We start from the raw sequence: 10,241 nt of genomic DNA, 5'->3' as shown, positions 1-10,241 counted from the left end.
TTTTTTTCATTTTTAATCACTCCAAGTGAATATGTTTTAAATCGCTATTTGTGAATTTCTCCATTTTCGTTTTTGTAAGTTCGTTTTATTTTTTTCGTTTTTAAATTTACTAAGAGTAGAATAGGATAGGATAAATGTAATTTTTATATTGTTTTAGGAAACAATTTTAATTTATTTATTTATATTTTTATAAACATTGTTGTTTTTAAATAAAAAAATTGATTTGATTTACGTAATTATTTTATTTACAAGCCTCGGATATAATTACTTTTTAACTTTTTTTTCCAAAAGTTGCATCAAAATATCACGCTTTAGTATAAAATGTATCTTTGATTTTTATATTAAATAGTTATTGTAAATAATTTATTCTTTAATTATTTTATTAATTTTAAATTTTTTTTATAACTCTTTATATTTTTTTATTATATTTTATTTTATTAATTTTCAATTTTTTTTATTACTCTTCATATTTCTTTATTATATATTAATTTTATTACTAATTTATTATTTGTAATTATTAATTTTGATTATTTTAATTACTATTTAACTATTTTAACTATTAATATGAATGTATGATATTTAATTTCAATTATGTGGTTAAATGTTCGCAGGTATGAGTTTTAGTACATCATTTTCCCAGGTGTGGTGTCGATCGCGAAGGAGATGTAGCAACGATAGGGTTTAAATGGCGGTGTGTGATCGTAGGTAGCTCATTATTTCTTTTCCAGCAGAAACAGAAACATCAAGTTTATTTTCCTATACCATTCTCTTTTTTGTTAAACGTCTGTAATCGCTGTCTTGTATTAAAGAAAACATGGATAATTTTCCAAAACCAAATCTTAGCGAAGTTGAAAATAATGACAATGAAAATGACTGGAGTATAGAGTAATGTCACACTGAGTGGACCGCCACTTTGAGTGGACCACCTGAGTTTTTAAGTTATCTGACAGCGGAAACATGAAATAAATAAAACGAATAGCAGCACCGCACCTAGAAACCGTAAGAAATTAAGTTCCGCGATAAACATGTACGTTATTGTTTGATGTAACGCATTTTTAAGAATACAAACCAAAAACGAAGTCGCTCTTACAATGAGTAAAGTGATTCAGAAGTGTAAAAGTAGTGTAAAATTTAAGTTTTAAAAGGTAACTTATTTTTTCCTACTACTTTGGACATTGAAATTGATTGTCTTAGTTTAATTAAGTGATAATTTTGATAAAAAAAAATTGTGGTGGCTGCCATAAAAAGTTGTATTTCACTATGAGTGGACCACTGTTTATAACCATGAAAGGACTGCCTGTTTTTTATATTTTTAATGTCAGTTTACCATTTTTAAGGAAATAAATTGACAATAAATTGGTTTGAAACTATGTTTTATGTTCTTTATTAATTTTTTTGTGATATTGATGTGATATGTGCCAAAATTATTAAAAGTGGTTTTACTTGTAAACATTGCGACACAATCATGGTCTGAAGCTGCATAAGCATAAATTTTGTTTTAATATATCAGAAATATTAAATAAATTAAAGAAAATAGAATAACTTTTACAATTTTTTAGGAGTGGTCCACTCAAGGTTACACTTTTTTCATTCCTTAAAAATTAGCTATTTTTTTAAAGTCAATTGTTTTTTCCAAATAAAAATAAAACAAAGCTATTATGGTGTAAACACTTACCTAGGGATATAAACTAAAGCATGGAATAGAAACCTCCGATTAATTTGTTTTCATAAAGAATTTTTTCGAAAAAAAGCTTAGGCGGTCCACTCAAGGTGACATTACCCTAATCTCTGAAGAGCATCTGCACGTTGTATTATTCGATGAATATTATGACAATTCATTTGAGGACTCAGATTTCGAGGAGTCTGATCAAGATGAGGTATACAACAGTCAGAGATTTACCATAATTTTAAGTAGCGATGAAGAGAGTTTTTTGTAGGAGGAAGAAAATTCAGATTTTTTTTATGATGCGGCTGATTTGTTGGAAATCAACATTAGTGACGAAGAGGTTCTTCAATTAATTAATTCTCAATTAGTTAAGCTTTAATTAGCAATTAATTTAATAACTTAATGAACATAACAATTTGTTTCTTGTATTTACAAATGTTAGAGTTCTTAGAGTGTATCACAGACATTGACGATATGTTGGATACAGTCAACTTATTTTCAGCGGAAACACCACCTCCAATTCTGTCAGATAATTCATCTCCTGAAAATTTACCAGAACACGATTAAAACTACAAGTGAATTTTATTGACTGTTCTTTAAAACAGATTAAAATAGTTTTTTTTATTTTTGGAAAAAAAGGTTTTTTTTTCTTTTTTAGAATCAAAGCAAGTAACAAGCATTACTTGCATGCACAGGAAAGTGTACTTAAGTAATATTAAGAGTTGATTGAGTGTGTGTGTGTGTGCAAGTTTTATAACTGTGGGTTGATTGCGTGCGCATGTTTTATAAGTGGGGACAGGGCTATATAAAGTGATTCAAAAACGAGAAAAGGTGTATTTCTGTTCTAGCAATTCGAGTAAAATATCAACATTAAACAAATAGTAAGTATAGACTTTTGGTATTATAAGTTCTCCTTTGGTGTTACAGGTTTCTTTTTTCTTAATTTGTTTCAGTTTCTACTATTTTTAGATACATCTTTTATTTTGTTTCAGTTTCTCTTTTTATTTTGTTTCAGTTTCTTCTTGTTTTTCTGTTGCAGGCTTTTTTTATTTTGTTTCAGTTTCTGCTTTTTTAAAATACAGCTTTTATTTTTGTTTCAGTTTCTCTTTTTACTTTGTTTCAGTTTCTTCTTATTTTTCCAGTTTCTACTTTTTTTCAGATACACCTTTTTTTGTTTTGTTTTAGTTTCTTTTTAGGGTTTCGTGGCCAAGGGCCAAAACCCTTATAGAAACCATTTTGAAATTAAAAAATTTTGAAAATCTGATTCCAGATTTGTTATCAGCGACCCTGAAAACCATAGGTACTATAAATTTTGTACTTATTTTCAATTGCCTTAATTATGGGACTAAAAGAGTTAATATAAGTAACGAGAAAACTGTCAAAACATTTAAACCATTAAAATATAAAACAGACGAGAAATAACAAAAGAATATGAGAAGCTTAATTTAAAAATTTCTCGTACAGCGATTATAAATGTACGAGAAAGTCGAGATTCTCGTATCAAAGTGAACCACTATGTTTAAGGCTTAAAATAAGTTTATTAATTGCGTTTATCTTGCATTTCTGAATAGAAATATGATGCTAATTTTTACTATATTTTATTTAGTCCGCCATAACGTCTCCACCATTTAAAAATTCGGAAAATCCCACTCGGCATTAAAAAGCTGACATTCTTAGCTTTCATTTGACCTATAACACAGGCGACGGTGAGCTTGAACCAACTTTAAATAAAAAGTCTTGCAAAATGGGATATTTTTGTGGATTCCAACACTGGAGACCTCCCTGAGTATTTGGCAACAAAAATTAAAATAATCCATCGGGTCGTTTTTGAAAAAAGTAGTTTTTAGTATTTCCATTGTGAACTCTGTATACAATCACTTTAAAAAAAGGTACAAAATCAAATTTAATTTCAATTTCATGAGTGTACAATAGTATTTTGGATCGAATAATCTGAATTTGATGTTGGATTTATGAATTTTAAAATGGCGAATCCAATATGGCGACCAAAAAGTTTAAAAATTGTTTAGATCTACTTGAACCTCAAAACTTGAGGGTTTTCGGGGTCACTAAATCTGAATTCAATGTTAGGTTTTGAAAATTATAAATGGCGAATCCAATATGGCGACCAAAAAGTTTAAAAATTGATTAGATTTGCTAGAAACTCATTACTCAGAGCTTTTGGTATCGCTGAATCTGAATCCGAATTTCCGTATTTGAAAGAATTACTTTCATTAAAAAAGGAAATAGACAAATAAGATTATATAAATAATGACATCACTTACAATTAAAATTAACACTTATTTACACATTATAGCACTGTAATAATTATTCAATTAAAACTGCTTTGGTTAATCATTGGACGGGAAAGCAGGTTTCATTAGACCCTGCAAGAATCTCTTTTTCAAATTTCTCCAAATCCGTATGAAAAAATGAGTTTATCCTACAAATTTTTTTAAATAAACTAATAGTACCACCGAATAATCTGAATATTTTTACATTTTTCATATTCCAACTGGAATAATGTCACGTGGGCATTAAAACATTTTACCAGCACGAACTGGTAATCGGGGTCCAGAGGACCCCGCAATGTCATAATGATAAAAATTGTACTAATTGTGTTATATACAAATAACAAAATAGTGTTTTTCTTTCAAGAAATTTGCGCCTACATAAATTAATCCTGCCTTGCACTCAGAACGGTGTGTGTATTTCCCAGGATACTTCGCAAATCTAACAGTTCGTTAAATTTAAAATCTTAATCATCATTTTTATATTTTAAATTTAATGCATTAAAATTCATAATATAATAAAAAGAAAACAAAATATATACAAAGATCTACGTTTTTGTAAGCGTTTTTAAAGCGGGGTCCAATGGACCCCACTTACCCGCTTACGTAATTTTTTTAGCTTGCCCGCCCAAGGGTTAAAAAATATTTCAACAATTAAATCCACATACCATTTTAAAAATTTTGTTTACTATATTGGATCCACCATTTCTAATTTCCAAAAATTGACATTGCATTCAGATTTAGCGACCCTAAAAACCCCCAAGAATTGAGTTTCAAGTATATCTAAACAATTTTTAAACTTTTTCGTCGCCATATTGGATCCGCCATTTCTAATTTTCATAACCCAACATTGAATTCAAGTTTAATGACCCCGAAAACCCTTAAGTAGATCTAAACAATTTTTAAACTTTTGGTCGACATATTAGATTCGCCATTTTGAAATTCTTAAATCCAACATCAAATTTAGATTATGCGATCCAAAATACTATTGTATACTCATGAAATTGAAATTAAATTTGATTTTGTACCTTTTTTTAAAGTGCTTGTGTACAGAGTTCACGATGGAAATACTAAAAATTACTTTTTTCAAAAACGGCCTGATGGATTATTTTAATTTTTGTTGTTAAACACTCAGGAAGGTCTCCAGTGTTGGATGTTATATCCCGACATATTTCAAAACTTATATATTTTTCATAAATTTAATAATTTCTTTAAATAATCAATTAAATAATATTATAAATGTAACATTAGCCATGCCTAAAAACATAATTTAAAAATATTACATTGTCATTTTATATTTCAAATTAGAAAAGCATAAAAATAGAAAAGCATAATTAAATATTTTGATATTTCATTCATGTGAGTCATTAACACTTGTTACTACTCATATGAATGAAAGAGTAAGATGAATCTACGAACTATGTTTTTACGACAAGTGTAAGGCCATGAATGAAAGAGATGACGCATGATAAAAAGAAAATATAAAAAGAATAAACGCATTCATAATGCATATACTTAATATTAATAAAATTAATTGGTAATTGGTTTATTGGTTCGTTCAGTTGTCGATGTGTAACATTATCACCAAATTGTAAATATAAATACATTCAAATTGATCGAATCAGAGATAAATCGATTATCGACAATCGATTAATCGATTATCGATTGTTGATTCGATTAATGAACTAAATATGCATATCGATGTTTGAATTGGACGAATAATGGATCTATTAGCAATTATAAAATTAAATAATCAATAAAATGAAGATATAATAGAATAAAAAGATCATATTACATATCGTACGTGCCTGAAATCGTGCATGGCGTACGTGACTAAAACGGTGCATGGTATACGTGTCTAAAACGGCGCGTGGTGAAAACACCCAAAACAAAATGTTTCCACCACTTAACATCCCCAAAATGCATTAGATTAGAAACTATATAAGCTGCTGTAAAAAGCAGAACGATTGTCAAAAGTTCCGGTGTAGTTCAGTGCGGACAGTATCATTGTAGAGCGACCCTTCGGTTAAAACGCGATTTATTGTATTCTTTCCCGTAAAAAGGTGCAAGTTAGATTATTTATCACTTAGAAACAAGTTTCTTTCCCCTAAAAAGGTGCAAGACAAATAATTTAACACTTAGAGTTGATAATTTTGCTATTTTAACTGTCGTATTTGTGATTAATAATTAATAGTATAAATTTCACTAATTCTTTCCATAAAGGTGCAAGTTATAATTATTTGTCACTTAGAAACAAGTTTCTTTCCCCTAAAAAGGTGCAAGACAAATAATTTAACACTTAGAGTTGATAATTTTGCTATTTTAACTGTCGTATTTGTGATTAATAATTAATAGTATAAATTTCACTAATTCTTTCCATAAAGGTGCAAGTTATAATTATTTGTCACTTAGAAACAAGTTTCTTTCCCCTAAAAAGGTGCAAGATAAATAATTTAACACTTAGAAAACGTGAAACTGTTATTTTAGCACAAAAACTGTTATAAAGTTGTGAATATTACACAAGTGTAATAAAACAAACTTTCAGTTTCATTCAATTGAAACGAGTTCAAAACAAGAAAACCAATTATAACAACCCTGCGATAATTTTGTCAACGAATCTGTAATTAAACGTAAGTAACAATTTGTAACTTTCTTCTTACTATAAACAATAAATTAAATAAAAGGAATATTTATCTTGTTATTAACGCAAAGCCCATAGTTTTGACAGGTGATCACGATCCTACAATAAAAATAAAGATCAGGCTTTACCAACCTGATTAATCAGCTAACTGGTTTTAAAATCTATTTTAAATAAATTATTTAATTTCATTTAAAAGCCTCGCTCTTGCTCGGAACGTAACAGCTGATTTGGTGGCAGCGGTGGGATTGTCACTTTTGTTATAAACAAATTAATTATTCTAAAACAATTTTAAAATTTTTGAATAATTTTGAAAACAATTTTGAATTTTGAGAGCCTAAATTCCTTCTAAATTCAATAATTATACTTAAACCCTCATTCAAACCAAACCAATTCCTAATTGTTTATAAATTTCATAAACAATTTCCTTAATTTCATTATAAAATCCTGTAATTTGAGCTGCTTTTGCGCCGTTCGGCGAATCTCGGCTTGAATTAAGAACAGTTTGCGCCGTCCGGCGGAGCCGTTCAATTAAGGATTTTCCTTCATTTTAATTAAGATAAAATTGTGATATTATTATTACGCCGTCCGGCGAATTTTAATTGATCAAACGACATATTGCGCCGTCCGGCGAACCTGTCATTTTATCTGTTCCTTTCATAATTTTTCTAATATTCTAAGACTCTACAAATTGTCAATTGTTTTTGAAATATTTGAATCATTTTTAAAGACATTAAAATACAAAAATGTCTTTTATTTTCAGTTGAATAAATGATGTGTGATAAAACTCCAACAACAAAGAAAATTAAGAATCGAGGAGGAGTAAAAGCACAACGAAGATTCAATATTCAAACATCATTAGAATCAGAAAAATTCTCAAAAAATCTAAATTCAATAGCAATAAAAGAAATAGAAACACAAAAAGAATTTTCCAATTTCTTTGAAAATTTATTAAATAAAACCGAACAAATTTTGAAAAACAAGTAAATGTACTTAAAATTCTAATAATTAATAAAATAAAACCTTACTAAAACTAATGTGTTTCGTTTATTGTTGCATGCTCTTAGTATATGTAATATTAATTGCAGTAATTTGGTATACCAGTCCAAAAAAAGGAAAAATTAATATTAATTCATAAAAATCAATAAATCTAATAAATTTTAAACAAACAAAAATTTTGATATTTATTGTAAATGAATAATTATTTTAATTTTAATCGATTTAACTATCCACACATCGAATTAATCTCAGGCGATTTAGTAGCACACAAAGGAATTTTTCTAATAGATAATACTAATCGATTAAACTTAATAAAAGAAACCAAATTATCTTCATTTGTCAATATCAATAGAAATATTCGATATACAGGTCGACATAATTCATTTCATACTAGAGGTAGTGCTATAATAGAATTTCATGATTTTTCCTTAAAATTTGAAGTTATCGATTACGAGAATAATTCCGAAATTATTGGCATTTTAGGCGCACCATTTTTAGATCAGTTATTTGAAACTAATCATTTCAGTCGAATTGCTATAGATTACGATAGAAGAGCGCGAAGACGTGAAACATCAATTCGACAACGATTTATTAGACGCATTTGCGGAATTTTACGAAATTCGTCTTTCCGAAAATTTCCATGAATTGTTACGTCAATAATATCGAATTCAATACCGATATTTTTCCAAATATTCATATATCTTCACCAAGTTTAAAAGAGAAGAGAGGTCTTTTCTTAGTGAATCCTGCTTTAAACATTAATTTAATAAACGAAAGAAAATTAGCATCAGGTATAATAATCGATAGAACAGAATTGATTACTTTAAATTCAGGCTCATTTGTTACTTCTGGAACAACAGAAATAATAATAGCTCAAAAACCAATCAAATTTCGAACTTATATTAATAGCAGACAAAACGAATTGACAGGTATATTGGGATTGTCTTTCCTAAATACCAATCCTAGTGAGTTTACATTTTAAACTGCTATCGATATTAATATATGCAATATTTTTCATTAATAACAACAATTATTGTTATTACAATATTTTCCCTAATTTGGTGCCTAAAAATTTGGCATATCTTTCAAAATTTTAAAATCAATAATTTACAAAATATATTGATTTAAACAATTCCTCGCGCGAGAAAAAGATTAGGAGAATATATTAATATAAGAGGTCATAATTAAATTCGCGCGGTTAATATAATTAATCATCGTTTCATTGACATAAACTACTCATGGACTTCGCGCGCGGAAGCTACAAGTAGTACGCCACGAGACAAGTCAGACGTCCACTTAAAGGCAACTCTCACACGTATCTTAAGCTGGTCGCGATTCCTCCAGTAATCCGCCATCTTGAACTTCTTTATGAATTCATATTTTCACTTCTTAATAAAAAATAACGAATTATATCCTCAATTATTATTAAATTCATCTTTCTTCATCGGTAACGAAGGTCGATTTATATTAGATCCTTCTTTACCAATAAATTTAATCAAAGAAGACGAAATTAATCCTTTCCTAGGAATAAATCGTGTATTAAAATACTTTTTAAGAGACGGTACTATACGAACACACGGAGAAGCAAAGATCTGTATTAATTATACTGTAATAGAATTTCAAACAATAATTTGTGACGACAAATCAGACATTATTGGAGTTTTAGGACTACCTTTTTCATTTGATATTATTAACGAATTATTCTAATTAATAACAAAATGACTCGTAAAAATAAACATCAAAAGAATTATACAGACAGAAGTGATGATGATGATAATATTACTCACACCAATGGTGCAACCTTTGCAACCTCTATGAATAGAACCCTTCATGACACTATGGTTAATTCTATGGCAGAATGCTTTGCTTTACAACAAGGTATAATGAATATTCCTTTTTACGACGGGCATAACATGCCAGTCAAAGATTTCATTGAAGATATTTTGAATGCTGCATCATCTATTCCAAAGAATTGCGAAGATCAGTATTTGAAATCTATTCTTGCTAAGTTAAAAGGTGCTGCTAGAAGTAGTACTCAAGGTAAGTTTTTCGGAACCATTAATGAATTAATAGAACACTTAAAACAAAGATATTCCACTCATAAATCATATGCATGGTATTTGCAAGAAATATCCACAATTCGTATGAACCGTAATGAAAATGTTAGCGAATTTTATGACAGATTGTCTCAATTATTAGCAGGAGCAAATGCAACCCTCGCAAATTCATATGGAGCCCCTAATGCTAAAATTCAAATGGAACCCCTAAATTGTTGTGCCATGGAATCTTTCATTAAAGGACTTCCAGACTCAATGTCCACTGTAATAGAGGCACGAAATCCTGAAAAACTTAAAGACGCCTTTGAAATTGCCCTACAATGCGAACAACGTCACGAAAGTTATAAGCCTGATTATAATGCTTATCATTATTCACGACATCAACCACAAGATTATAGATATCGAGAAAGAAGTCCAAGTAATAGAGTACAATTCTCATATCCTTACGATCAAACGAGATATCGTTCTCAATCACCTACTCCTACGGGAATATTGAGAAATCCATATCCTCCATATATGCAAAACAATCATTATCCACAACCATATCCTAATCAACCTAATTTTCATCTTCCTAACGCTTATATGCCTTATAC

Source organism: Leptopilina heterotoma, unplaced genomic scaffold (assembly GCF_015476425.1).
Source record: "Leptopilina heterotoma isolate Lh14 unplaced genomic scaffold, ASM1547642v1 Lhet_32, whole genome shotgun sequence".
NCBI lineage: Eukaryota > Metazoa > Arthropoda > Insecta > Hymenoptera > Figitidae > Leptopilina > Leptopilina heterotoma.
The sequence above is the reverse complement of the archived record's forward strand: the minus strand, read 5'-3'. Positions refer to the sequence as shown.